The following is a 14346-nucleotide window of genomic DNA, read 5'->3' as shown; positions in this document are numbered from 1 at the left end:
AATTATATAGCATAGCACCACACTGCACAGGCTGTTGTGCTTGCTAACTCATAGGACAGCTTTTCATACTTTGTATATGTTGACCCATGTTAAGTACCCATATCAATTGTGTTTCTTATGCAGCCAGTTTAAACATCTAAAATGATGCTTTTTTTGCTTATATCAATGGATAGGTATGGACTTGCCCATCAAAACAGGTCTTGAATGACACCACTAGTACTATCAGCTTCCACACTTTGAATTGGCACCCCTAGGTCTTTTGGCTTTATCTATTCACAGAAGGAAGAAAACGAAGGAATGAAAATAAGAATTGTTGGCTGAAAATCTGAAGGCAGAAGATGTAAACACTCATAAAACAATTATGTTCATAATTCCAAAGGAACAGAAAAAGTTGTACACTAAGAAGGAAATGTCAGCAAATTTGGAGGAATAGTCAAGATAGTCCCTGGGGTTAAAAAAAACAAAACCCAAAAATGGTCTAAAAGTACAGGACAGCTGGTGTTAAAGGACAGCCTATTAAGGACACAATATCAAATAAGCCTGACACAGGGAAAATGGAAGAAAGACTCAAGACCTCTTTAACAATCCAGATAATCAAAAGGAAATTGTATTTAAAGTGGAATTGTGCTGAAAGTGGAAATATAATTAAGGACAAGTATAAAAGAATAGCACAAGTATGTAGGCATAGAATTGAAAAGACAGAGGTACAAAGCAAGTTATAACCAGCTATTAATGTAAATGAAAACAAGAAAAAAGTTCTAGAAATGCATCATCCATAACAGAAGATAAAGAACCATCAAGTTCCCTTATTTTAGTCAAACAAATAATGGCAAACGCAGAACAGCTCAAGCATCCAAAGCCTGCCTTTCTTCAATTTTCACTAAGGTTAATTACAGCCAGATACTTGAACAATTAATTTTAACTGGGAGATAAAAGCGTAGGACAGGAATATGAAAAGGACAGGTTGAAGAATATTTAAGTTAGACACAGTCAAGTTTTAAGGACAAATGAAATGCACTTTCAAGTACTCAAGGAATTAACTTAAGCCATCTAAGAACCATTAGCAATTATCTTTGAGAACTCAGAGGACAGGGAAATCCTGGGGGACCAGGGAAGGGCAAAGAGAGCGTCAACTCTTAGAAGAGAAGATGGAAGGAAGGTCCAAAGATTTAAAGATCAGTCAACCTTGCTTTTATACTTGGAAGTGTATTAGAACAGTGCTTAAAATGATGAGACAAAAATGTGAACATAGACTGTATGAATGTCTTGAGAACAAATTAACCCAGTCACCAAAAAGAGGTATTCCTGACACTGATGAGCACATGGAAAGTTGCAGACATACTCCAGCAAGGCTTCTGATAGCTAGATTGTCTCTCATAAGTTTCATATGTAAACTCAGGAAATATGGCCTAAACGAAGTTATTATGAAGTATGTAGACGGTTGGTTTAAAAATAGCACTTAAAGCTATTACCTTTGATCATCCAATAAAATGGGAAGATGCTTCCAGGGACCTTCCACGGGAGGCCTTTCCTGGACTTCGTTCTGTTTTGTATTTTCATCTGGGGTGGTGGAATTGACTGCACTTCTTCATGAGTCAGAGATGATGCGTTCTTTAGCAAGAGATGCATGTTTTCACAAATACAGCTGTGTGTTGTCCCAAAGTAGTAAACAAATAATAGAGTAGCATTTTGCTAGAGGACTAGGAACAGTTATTTTAAGTTGGAGACATTTCTGTAAAGGTTGTCTTGCATTAAATGCTGTATGTAGTTACTGTGCTCAGCAAGTCTAAAGTTACCTCCTGCTTCTGAAAGAAATCTGGTGGCAGAGCCAAGCACTCAAGTGACAGTGCTGAAGACAGATATAAGGAGATGAGGATTTATCAGCTGAGATAAGGGGCTTTGGCTTCTTCATTAGTTACAGTCACTGTGGTTGATCAACTGCATAGCCTCCTCATCCAGACCCGGGGGGACAGAGCTAGCTACAAATTGCTGGGAATGCTGCATTTATCATCAGCTCCAATTCGCTTCCAGTCTAAGTTGTATTTATACCTCATTCAGGGGGAAAAAAAAAAAAATCAGTCATAACAAAGAAACAGCCATTCTGCAGCAGTTTGATCCAAACCCTATTTCAGACTTTGGGAATGCAAGAAGCTTATAGTCCCCACCATAACTGAACAAGCAGTGCAACACTACCCATACAGGACTATCTTTTCTTGAGAGTCAGCCAACCATAAGGACAAGGTAGCCCAGATGAGAAGCAGGCCATGTTATCTAGGTGGTGTGCTCATCTAGTACAGCAATATTGTTCTTGGTACTCAAAGCACATCTTGCTCAAGATTACAGAAATCAGAAAATATTTTATCCTTTTTGTTAGATTTCCTTCACCATCTCCTGTAGAAACAGATAAGGAACATGCTCTCCTTCATGAAATCAAGATGCCTTTTCAAAATCTTAAACAAGTTTCAAAGAAAGTAACAACAAGTAATGGAAGACCAACTAGTCACAGTAACAGAAAGAAGTACAGCAGACAAGTTCTACAACTGTCTTTCCTTGGGAAAAACCCTCTATGGGATTGGCCCTTTTGTAAAAAGAAAAACATACTGATGAACCTTGAATGGCTCAGTATTAGATATGATCTACAGAAAGTTTTCACTGTGCCTCTAGTGTTAAAAACAGACTGTACACCTCTCCCCCCCTTTCAAGTGGCTCACAGATATTTTTATGCATAATACGTCTTGACCCAGAAGAATATTAATTCAAGGAATACATGCCTTGACAGCAGAACTGAAGATAAAACTAAACATGATACAGTAAATTTAAATTGTTGATATGATAGTTGCATATTAATCAAAACAAAAAGTTACTGAGGTCTTGCATATTGAGCTGAATTAGATTCACATAGAGGGACATGAAGAACAGTGTGAAAGAGTTCTTCCTCACTTGTGCTCTTCCACGTGCTTTGACTCTAAGCCTGAGGACCAGGAGTGAAGCAACAGCACAAACAACCAAAAAAAGAAGAATGGATATGATTAAGGCTATTACTTGTCCACCCACAGACTTCTCAGCAAGCCAATGGGTTATGAACACATGATATTTGGAAAGAGAACAGCAAGGGAGAAATTGGGCTTGTTCTTCTTTGCTTCTCTGAAAGTATTTTCTGCAAGTTCTTTTCTTCATGTGGAATTAAGGTTAGTCTTCCCAAGTTTGGCTGAGTGATGAGGATATTTAACATGAATGCTCTTGTCTTAAAAAGACTGGTGGGTTGAGAGGTTAAACTTTAACAAGCTGTATTTTCTAGAAACTCATTGGATCTCTGACTCCACAGAAAAACAATTAAGTTATTTCCCTAAAACGCTCTGGTTTTATGTCATCAGCGTTACTCCCTGCACCAATGATTTGGTCACTACAGAATCTTTCAATGTTAATGAGACCAGACTTCTAATGTAAAACATGAGCAGAGTTCTCCTCCACTTCACAAATATCGCAACTCTAATACAGGGTAGCAAGACAGGTCACCATCCTTTTTTGTCCAAGTAATAAAGTGTTTCAAAGCCATGTCCCCTAGGCATTTTATACAGACACACATGCACAGATCCCACTGTGCGCTGAGACTTGAAACTACAATACAGCATTAAGAGGTATATTTTTCCTTCAAAGTCCAGTTATAATTCCCATCAACACTTATGGGAGCTGTGCAAACCCATTAAGAAAGAGATGAATATATTTCCCTCCTGAGCATAGCCTTGAATTACAAACCAAAAAGAGCTACAGAAGTCTGACACCTAAAAGAAAACCTTGAAAATCTATATTTCTAATGGAGATGCATCTGCTTCCCTCACTGCAGTAGTGCTACAGTACAGTGTGCTACACTCACCTCCGCTGCCATCATTATGCAGATATATTCTCTATGATAAAAGTTAAGAAGTGCTAATGATATTTAAAATCCATTTCCAGATCAGTCCTTTCTGCATCTCCCTCCCCATCTGTATCTGTTTACTTGGCTGAAAATTGGTCTGCAGCACTCTGATATTTTTCTGTAGAAAAGTCATGTGGACATTTATTCAAGGACCAGAGATCTTCAGCAGGTTTCCAAGCTACTTTGGTATTTGTCATTTCCAAAGTGCTTTCTTGCTTTCCATTATAAACAACAGTCATCATGAAACATACTTTGGAAAACAGGGAAATAAAAATCAGCTAACAGCTACGTATTCCCCCCATCCAACTGCCTAGGAGGCAGACAGGAGCTCTCACTAGTAGCTGTTTATAGACTCAAAGCCGTTCTTAAAAGCACTTTGTGGTGGCCTTTCTCACCTCCAAAACTACAGATCTCTCATCAAGGCCAGGTTTTGATCCTCCTCAAACAGACCTTTAAAGTCCAGTGATGTCAGAGACCTGCTGAAGCACAGGCATGGGCACTCAATGGGATTGGTGATTCACCCTTCTCAAGTAATATGGGAAGAAATACGTTGAAGTTACTTTATACAGAAGGAGCATATGATTACATTGGAGTTCATACGTGTGAGAAATTAGTTTATCAAAACCAGCTCCCCATTTGTCTTTAAGGGTGTAATGAACTAATTCCTACCGCTGCCACCTCCTGCACAATTTCATTGCATCGACTGGAACAAGCATAGATTGAAGCAAACTCAAAATTAATTTTTATTTGTCCTACATATGGAAAAATTATTTCCTGGACTAGCTCTAGAGAAACCCCACTTCTTTTCCACCTGTGTTACTCACCCACTGATCTGTTCATGTTGTTTTGTCTCTGCACCTTATTTCTTTACTTGTAAGAGAAGGGTGATAACTTCCAATTTTAGTATTGCCAGATCAATTTGCCTTAAACAGCTGTATACGCAAAACTGTAAGAATTTCCAAGATGCTAAAGACAATCAGGTGCCAATCTCCTATTGCCCATCAGTGAAGCTTCCCACTGTACCAGTAGGAATCTTCCCTTCCCCCCCTAATCTGGACTAACAACTAACCCCTAAGAAATTCCTAACACACAGTAACGCCTTTATTTTCAACACTTCACTGTCATTTACAGATAACTTCTGAAATTAACCCATTGCACAAAGTGTGTTCACTTACAGGCAGAAGGTTATTTAAAACACACCAGGTGGTGATGGTGCTCATGCAGCAACCAGAGAGGTTTGCGTCAGTCAAATGACCCTAGGGAGTTCTTTGTTGTACAGCTGCCATAAGGATGGCTGGTGGCTGTTTCTGCTCTTTTGAAATATAGATTCTTTAGGTTCATCTGAAATGTCTGGACAGGGGTGCCAGAAATCCTTTGCTAGTTCTCCACCATACAAAAATCAACCCCTCAGCACATGCTCACTGCCACTGAGGAGTGTGCAACCTACTGCTTGCCTGCTTTAAAATTGATTTTTACATCTTGGTAAATTTAAAAGCCCCAACAGTACAGGATTTATTACACATTTACACCACACCACAGATGCATTGGACACACTGCACATGACTCACCACACATCTGAGCACATGCTTCTGTCCAGAAACTGAGAGAAAGAAGTGCAACAGCTTCACCCTGCTACAATTACATCCCAAGTATACTCCTGTCAGCAGCGCTGACCCACCTGAATTTCTGCAGCCCCTACTAGTCTGATGAGTCTGCCTTGCTCTTGCCACCAACGGATGCAGCAGCTGCAGTACTCGTTCGTGATAGTTTTAGATTTCATCCTAAATTAGCCCACTGTACTCAGTTGCTAAAGGAAGAAGTGTTATCACAGGTGACTAGACACAGCAAGTTGAACACAGACAGCTGTTCTTTTCCACTGAAAAAAAATCTTCCAAAAAAATGACGTGCCTGGGGTTTCAAGCTTTCTCATCAGAATTCAACACCAACACCTCTAGGTAGAACAAACACCACACAGGAAAGCAAGCCTTGCTGAAGAAATGAGTGAAGCAAGGTGTTTTAAACACTGTACTTAATTCACCCTCCTTTTTTTCCTCAAATGTACTTGCCTTTCACCACCACCCCCACTCACTCAAGAGGAGCTCCTGCCCTATGGCTCTTCCAGAGCAGGTTAAGCCACGCATGTCAGGGCACACAAGTCTCATGTTGTATTCGCTGGCTCGCAGCATCACAACAAATGGCTTTTTTAGGGGACAATGGGAAAGGGTGAAGGGTGTTGGAGCCTCAGGGAATCATTCACAATTATGGCAAAAGCGAAACAAAGAGTTTACTGAAACAAATCCTAGTAGCAACAGCAGACTGCAAATTAGCATGTTTGCAACTCTGCTCGGGTTGATGAACCCGAAAAGTCTGTGCATGACGTCAGGCGAGAGCAGGACTCTGTTTTCTAGCCAGCTCTCTTTTGCAATGCAGGAGTTCAACTTTTTGATTATTCCTGGTGGTTTAAGGATGAACTTTGTTCTAAACTATTAACCCATGGCACAGGCTAAGCACGTGATCCTTCTAACGGAAAACTGATTACACAGTAAAGTTTGGTGCAGAACTGAAATAGTATGGATATTAAATGATTCTTAAGCAAGGAAAAATGATTAGTCAATGCAAGTTCTAACTAAGTTCTGATTTGAGATAAAAGGTCAATGTTTTTTAAAAAAATAATTTCAGCTTCATTGAAATCCTGTTTTGACAAACATCTTTGAGGGCTTGGGGTTTTTTTAGAGGTTCAAAAAAACAGAGAAAATTAGAAGTCAAAAGCTTTTTCAAATACATTTTAATCAAAGCACTGAAAATATAGCTTTCCTACTTTTTGTGAAAGTTTGCTTCATAAGAATTATGAAACAACTATATTCAAACATGCAGTCTGTCAAACATGCACTTTGTCAAAGATTCCATGGAGAAACTGTCATACTACTGTTTTTAACCACTTCATTGGCTTTTACTGTATTTGAAGGGCTTGCTTTTTTTTTTTTTAAAGCAAGCCCTACCCCCCAGCAGCATTCAGGGCCAACGCTGAGGTCTATGTACGTGTACTCAGATGGGCCACATTTCTGCTCTGACCTGTTATCTCAGATAACTTCACTTTTCCAGGCTCAGACACCTCTCCTCTCTGTTAAGCCTCAAGTAGTTACCTTAACTAAACCTGGTATTGCTGCCTGTCAGACTCCCCTGACAACAGCCATTAGCACAGTGCAATGTAACACTGCACGGAGTGTGTGGAGTTTCCCTCCTGATCAGAGGTGCACAAGAAAACTTACTTTTGTGTCAGACGCAAAACCCGCTCCACTTAGTGGCTGAACAAAAGGAGCTCAGTTTTCATCCATCTTATGTCTCACCTGGCCACTTCCACCAGTGAAATGCAAAAAACCTGCTGTCTAAGAAAAGAAACAGGCTGTACCTACTGCAAACTTTCTTTATCCACATGTAATCATCCAGCAGAGTCAGCTTTGCACACTCAACATCACTTAATTCATAAGGCTCTCCAGTGGAGCTCAAAGGCAAAGTAGACTAATAGAGAAGGTGAGGAGAACGTGGAAAAAAGGGAAGAAGAGGTAAGAACAAATGTTGCTGGATATAATCTGGAAAATGGACAAGATTGAAAAAGGGCTTCTCTCAGATACTCTTTCAATAAATGTAAATATAACTATCCCAACATGCAAACAACACAGGGCAGTAGCAAATATTGACATGTTAATGTTATTTAATAGAGATTCATATTGTCCAATGCAGAGGGAACAATAGTCAAGCTCATGATGAACAGATTTCAATGCTTTTGCTCAAAGAGGCAATAAAATAATAAAACAATACGTACAAGCACATTCACACTCCAGAAGATAGAAGGCGAACAACATGGTAAGGCAACTTCCTGACCTAAGAGACAGAAGTTCAATGTGTTTCATTTACTACAGGTAGCAGAGACCAGCAATGTCATCCAACATACAACCTCACATCTGATAGTGGTTTGACACAAAGGTATTTAACATTTGTCATTATATTCATTATCTCAGTGGAAGCCAGCTAAGCAACTGTAACCATTTGTAACTTTGGAGAATTACTGCATACCACAGAAATGTATTTTTCACTAGGGAACACAAAGAAAGGGAAACTAAAGAAATTCTGCAACCTATCAGCAGCTAAAAAGAAAACAGCCTCCAAAACTCTCTTCATTAAGAGGGACAGAGGAAGACAAGAGCCAAGAGTGGGACACACCCACTGGTCATTGCAGAAAAGTGAGCCAAATAGGTTCATTTGTGTACAGGCACTGAAGAATGAGCAACAGCATCCTTCGAAGGAGGCAAACAGAGCTCCCATTTTGTTTGAGAAGGTCTGGTATGGCCAACAGTGGTAACAGGTTAAATGGCTGCATCTAAGGACCCTTTCCATCTGAATAAATGTACTCTCAAAGAAGTGTCAACATCTCAGAGGACCAACAAGTTCAAGCGGTACTGAAACGCATCTCAAATGAATTGAGTGTAATGAACTTGGCTAATGGTTTGGTAAGTGCTTGAAATTGTGTTCATTGTTGTTATTGTTAAGCTTGGATGCAAGAAGAGCAATCAAACTGCTTTATCTGGGGAATTCAGGGGCAAGTGGAACGCAGGCACTTACTGAACACTGGTAAAACATCTTTCCGAAACAACTCTGAAAATCCACATGTATGCAAGAAGTCCATTTGAGGTTTTTTGCCTTGAAAAGGGAGTCTAGGAGTTAAGGTGTCATGAACTTCACTGTTCGTATTGAAAAAACCTGAAACAGGGTCTAGGGGAATGAGGATAACATGTCCACCACAACACAGCTTCCAGACTTGGTGCTTAGGGCTTCAGAGAAGCTGAGACGACACCTTTTTACAGACAAATAGGACAGCCGAGAAGATTACTTGTTTCTGCAGCTTCAGAGGCACTCTGCCTAATAGCTGTCAGCGTAGGTGAAAATGCCTTCTGGGAACGAGAAACCACTTCTGTTGAAGTGCTTTTCCTCCTGTTTCTGCCACCCCCATGCAAGACACATGTGGCCCCCTGAATGCTGGCTTTGGGAAGCACAACCTGAAGTGAACACTTTCCACATTCACTTTTTCACCTGAGCTCACTAAATTATGACTAACAACTCCAATACAACACTGCAGATTGGAAGCCATGAACAAAATGAGAAAACCCTCACTTTACTTGCCTAGCCACTATATTTCAGACTCCTGCATAATCAGCGTTATACCTGGCTGTTGCCCAGGAGCCCTCTCAGAAAGGCCGTACGTTTCTGAAATCTCCTCCACAACCACCAGTTAAAATGGGAAGTTTCAAACTGAGAAATAGTCAGTGTGGTTTTTATGAATTTTTTTAAAAAGTGTATTTACCTCCTACCATTAAACAGATAATATCTTGGTAAAAATAGACTCAAATTATGGCCAATACTGTTCTTAAGCTTTCAGGAACCTTGCAGAAGTCAAGGGGGAGAAACACTTAGTAAAAGGAGAAAAGGTAAGAAGTGACTTTCACATTCTCCTTCACATACAGGGAAAAAATATTATATACCTTAATCATTGGTACACATACCTATATGCTTAGTTACATTTCTTACTCACAGATCTCAAAGCCACACTGGAGCAGGGGAGAGTCCACTCACATTTTCTAAAAGACAATAGATTCTCCTATATAGCTTGGAAGGAGAAAGTTTCATATTATATTGTATGGTTAGTACCATACAGTGAACATTAGCCACTGCTCCTTTGAGATAATACCTGCCAGATTTTGAGTTTCCATTGAAGCCTCAATACTAAGCTGTCAAAGAACTGTTGATTTTTTGTACCACACAAGTTAAAGGGTCATCATCCACCACACAATATTGGGACAAAAAAGTGCTTAAAGAAATGAAAGAAATATGAATTTTGCACTTCAACATGAATATAATTAGCTAGCAATAAATAAGAACCTTAAAGCTAGTCTACTATTGCCTATGATTTCCTGAAAATAATTTGAGACAAATATATGCTGCAATTCGATCACATATGGAGCTTGGGCACCTCACGTTGGAAGTTCTTCAATGGTGTTTCTTCAGGTCTTGCTTTTTGATGTATGACATTAACACAGCTCTCAATGTGAGAAAACTTTTAGCCTTTCATGCAATTTCACACATATGTAGATTGCTGTGTCATGTCATCTTATAGCTTGTGTATTCTCTCATTGGGAGGTTACGAGACGTAAATATTCCCTGTGGCTAAGTGCTTGTAATTAAATACAGTGCTGAAGAAGCTAATTAAAAAAATGTTTTGATGATAGCTGCATAATACTTAATAACCTTCATAGTGGAACAGATGTGCAGAAAATACTAAATTTGTTAACATTTTTAGAAGTGTTACATTAATACCATGTTTACATAACTGCAGGCACTATGGACCAGGGGAGACAGGCATTAGCTTGGGTGGCTTTTGGGCTAATCACAGGGGCTAGGTGTCACCTAAACCTGCTCCCAGAACCCAGGCACAGGGGAATGCTGCTTTGCGCCACTGCCTTCTGTAAACGCAGGTACCACTGCTGAAGCGTTATTTTAAATGCACATATACACCCTTATGGTAAACTCAGGCTTGGACACCTTGGGTGCAAAAGCTACAGAAAAGCAGATACCCAGGCAAAAATCTGCTTACCGTCTCCTGGTGAGGAGCTTCCCTTTCATGATAGGAGTGTTTCCGGGCTGCATGTATACTCTCTCCCCTTTGCTCTATAGGAGACCTCAGTGCAAAGTTTGGGACTTCTGGATTCCTCTCTGGGGCCAGGAACTAAAAGGCAGAGGATACAGCATGTGTAGTGACCATTTTCTTACTCGAATTAGCTCACATACCCCAGATTTAGCTATTTTCTTTTGTACCAAATCATCGTGCCCCAACAGTTACTGGGACTCAGCAGCTCACCGAAGTCACGAATGGTCTCATAACAAAAATCACTCTTTTCCGTGCCTCAGCAGCACAATCAGTTTTCACAAACCACAGAAGTCACAAACAGATCACTGTAAGGGACAGATCGCAAACAAATATTTCAACTTCATATGCACATGGGAGAAAGGGGACAAAGCAAAATCAATAGCAATATGCTTACTAATATGTGTCTTCGCCACAGGCTGCAGCATGGAATGCAATATACATAAGGTAAACATTTTCAATGCAACATAGTTCAATAAAATGGTAGATATCCTAAAAATAAAGTGTCCCCAAAGAAACAGAAAACATAATATCTGCCCTAAAAAGAGAAAATCCTTGTAGCCTTAGCTATCAGTATACAATGATACATGCCTTCAAGGCTAACTTTGAAACAAAAAGGCCTTTTTGAAAAAAAGTAAAGTTTCTCATGTATTGCACTCCTGCAGCTAGACCAGGCACCCCAGAGCTGCTCACTGGAAGGTGGTGATCAGTAATACTTGCATGGAGATGTACTTCTGGAGGGGGGCTGCATTAGCCAGAAAGCTCAGTAACCTCCCGTGGCCATAAGCCACAGGGAGGAGAAGGTAGATCTGAACACAGTCCTAAAGGCTCCCGCATTGTGGCAATGAGGTTTCAAAGTGGAATAATGTCTTCCTCATAGCACAATATCTTCCAAGAGTAAACAATGTGAGCATAAAGCAAAAATTAACACTAAAAAAGTGGAATTTCCATTCCCAAGAACTTTGAAAGGTCCTTGTTCCTCCTGCACTTCTCACCTCTCTTCACTGTCACCGTGGGACTAATTTCATACAACATTGCCAAGGCTTCATCTGATTGCTGTATGGAAAGAAAGCACAAATCAATCCTCACTGTCTGTTTGGCAATCATCTAATTTTTAAAGCAATCCCCCAGTGCACGTGATTTGTAGGAGAGAATCTGAATTTGACAGCCGTGTCTCACAATGTTGCACATAAATTAAAAACATATCATGGACTTCTCAAAAAAAATCTTTGAAACACTTAGCTGGACTTGTTGCATCAGAACAGACCAACTCCTTATCAAGTCCCTTCCTACCCAAAACTGATCTTCATCATTATTCCAGCCAATTGGCAAGAGCCAGAAACTGGGAAGATGACAAAATAAGGAAGTACCACTTTTTTTGTTTGTTTAAGTTTTATTGTTTATACAGAGCAGCCTTAAAACATTGAATTGTAGTCCAGTTAAATGCAGGTGCTAAGGGTTTGGCCTAATTGCTCCTTTTTTCATCTTGCCAGGTTATTTGCTTTAATCCTGTCACCACAGTGACTTCCACAACCTAATTACACCTTGCAGAACCAAGTAAAAAAACTAACAGAACATGGCCAAGGTTTCTTGAACACTATCTTAAGTCATTAAGAAAAATGATTTAGGAAAACAATAGTTCTCCAACAAAAATAGAGAAAGCTGATTCTTAATACGACTATTTTGCAAGAATAAGTATTTTTGTGGCTGGAAGATTTTTATTGCAAAAGAATGTATTTTTGGATGGCAAAAGTTTCTTGAACCTTGAATGACTGAGTACCATTTTTCAATATGTTAATTTAAGTGGTAAAAGGGTTTCCTGACTGACACTAATTGATGGTCCCTCCTGGGGCTTAATTGACATGAGTTTGTCTCTATAAACCTGCACTGTTAATCAGCTCCTTACCCACTTTGAAAAATGTTTGCAGCTGAAGTGTCAGTGGGGGTTGCAGACAGACAACATTGATGCTAAGTGAGGGTACTTTCGAGCACTCTAGTTGTGGTATTTCCTTAAACTGATATTTTCCTAATCTCGCTCTAAAGTAGAAAGATAGTGTCTTGGATTCATTTACTGCTGGAATTATTTTTGTCGTTTTGTAAGCATTTAATTTAGATGTTAAGTGTTTCTTTTTATGTACTGCAAATCAGTAGACTTAGATAACTAGATGTTAAATACTGTTTGAAAACATATAGGATTAGCTAAGATATCAAGCCATCCTGTTCCTCAAGGAAAGAGTCATTCTGATTGCTACACTCACAGTATTCCTGTAGTGATACCATGTTTAGGAAATACAAGGAAAAACTGTTATGTTATAGCGATTGGACAAATATCCTTTCTTCCCATACAGAACCCTCATTGAATATTTTCTGAAGTTTCTGTCAACTGTTAAACTACACCAGTATTGAATTACTCCAACAACTCTGCCTCTTGGTCTGAGATTTTTGTATTTTGATTTAGAAAGTCCTTTTAAAAAAACATGCTTACTATCCAAATGGGGCTGTAGCCATAGTCCTTTCCCCAATACCAGCTACCAGTGCTATTTCTAACTTCTCATTTTTAACACTTCTTTTACTTGCATCAGTTTTCTGATTTCTTAAGGAATCCTGTGTAGTCACAATATAAGACATTACCTTTTAATAATAATGGTACAGTTATTATAAACACCCAAGATAGGTGATAAATCTGAATATCTGAATTCCTATCTATCATGCATATAAAAAGCAGGTGACTTCATAGCATTGTTTCTCAATAGAAAGTAGGATAAGTGTCAAGGTACCGCTTTGTATTCGATTTACTTTGCTGATTATAGTCTTTGCCCACTAACAGTATCAGAAAACTAGTTAAAAACAGTTTTAAAGAGTAAAAAGGGTGATTTATGAAGCATAACCAATTATTTTACCGCCCATTGCAGATGGCAGGGATGTTTAACAGAAGTAGGAACTGCTGAGCAATGGCATTGTAGGTGACTTATACAGAAGCAGAGCCCACTCTACATGTTAGAAGGACTCTTTTCATAGTTTCATTCTCAAAGATGTTTGGGAAGATAAAGCAAAACAGCTATAAATAACCTTGAATTTAAAGTTATGCAGAACTAATCCACAAGGTATTTTGGGGATGCGACTTTTCATCTTGCCTTAAGGCCATGCTCCCAGCTCTCGGGCCTCAGGTACAGCACCACTCCTGCAGCCCCAACAAAAGCAATCCTGCTTTACTGATCTATATTCATAGCGCTGATGTAAAGAGCATTTTACTAACCCATCATGCTGACTACACTGCTCCTCTTTATGCATCCCTCCCTAAAAGCATCAAACAAGTTGTTTATCTACTTTCACAGCCCTTAGCAAAATGACATCTGCTCTAACATCCCTCCTGCCATATCAAGAGCTCAGCCTTTCCCCATTCACTCCACAACATTGGCTTCCATCACTCAGGTTTTTCAAACAAGCACCTTTGTGCTCTCTTTTACTCTTGGGAGGAACACTTTAGAAATACCTGTAAAGGTACTTCATTATTCCCCTTCAAAACTCTTCATAATTCATCTGCTGTGAAGCACATTGGAACAGTAACTAGATTCGAGGGGGTTTTGCCCTGTGTTTGTACAATGCTTGTTATAACATCATAGAAGCTATAGACACATTGATAATAACGGTAATATTTGGTAGGTTCACAGAAACGCTGAACTATCTCCAATTTTATAATAGCTACCCGAGTGGGAAACACACAGCAGTAAAC

The sequence above is a fragment of the Gymnogyps californianus genome, chromosome 7, assembly GCF_018139145.2.
Source record: "Gymnogyps californianus isolate 813 chromosome 7, ASM1813914v2, whole genome shotgun sequence".
Taxonomy (NCBI): Eukaryota; Metazoa; Chordata; class Aves; order Accipitriformes; family Cathartidae; genus Gymnogyps; species Gymnogyps californianus.
This window is presented reverse-complemented; position numbering follows the sequence as displayed.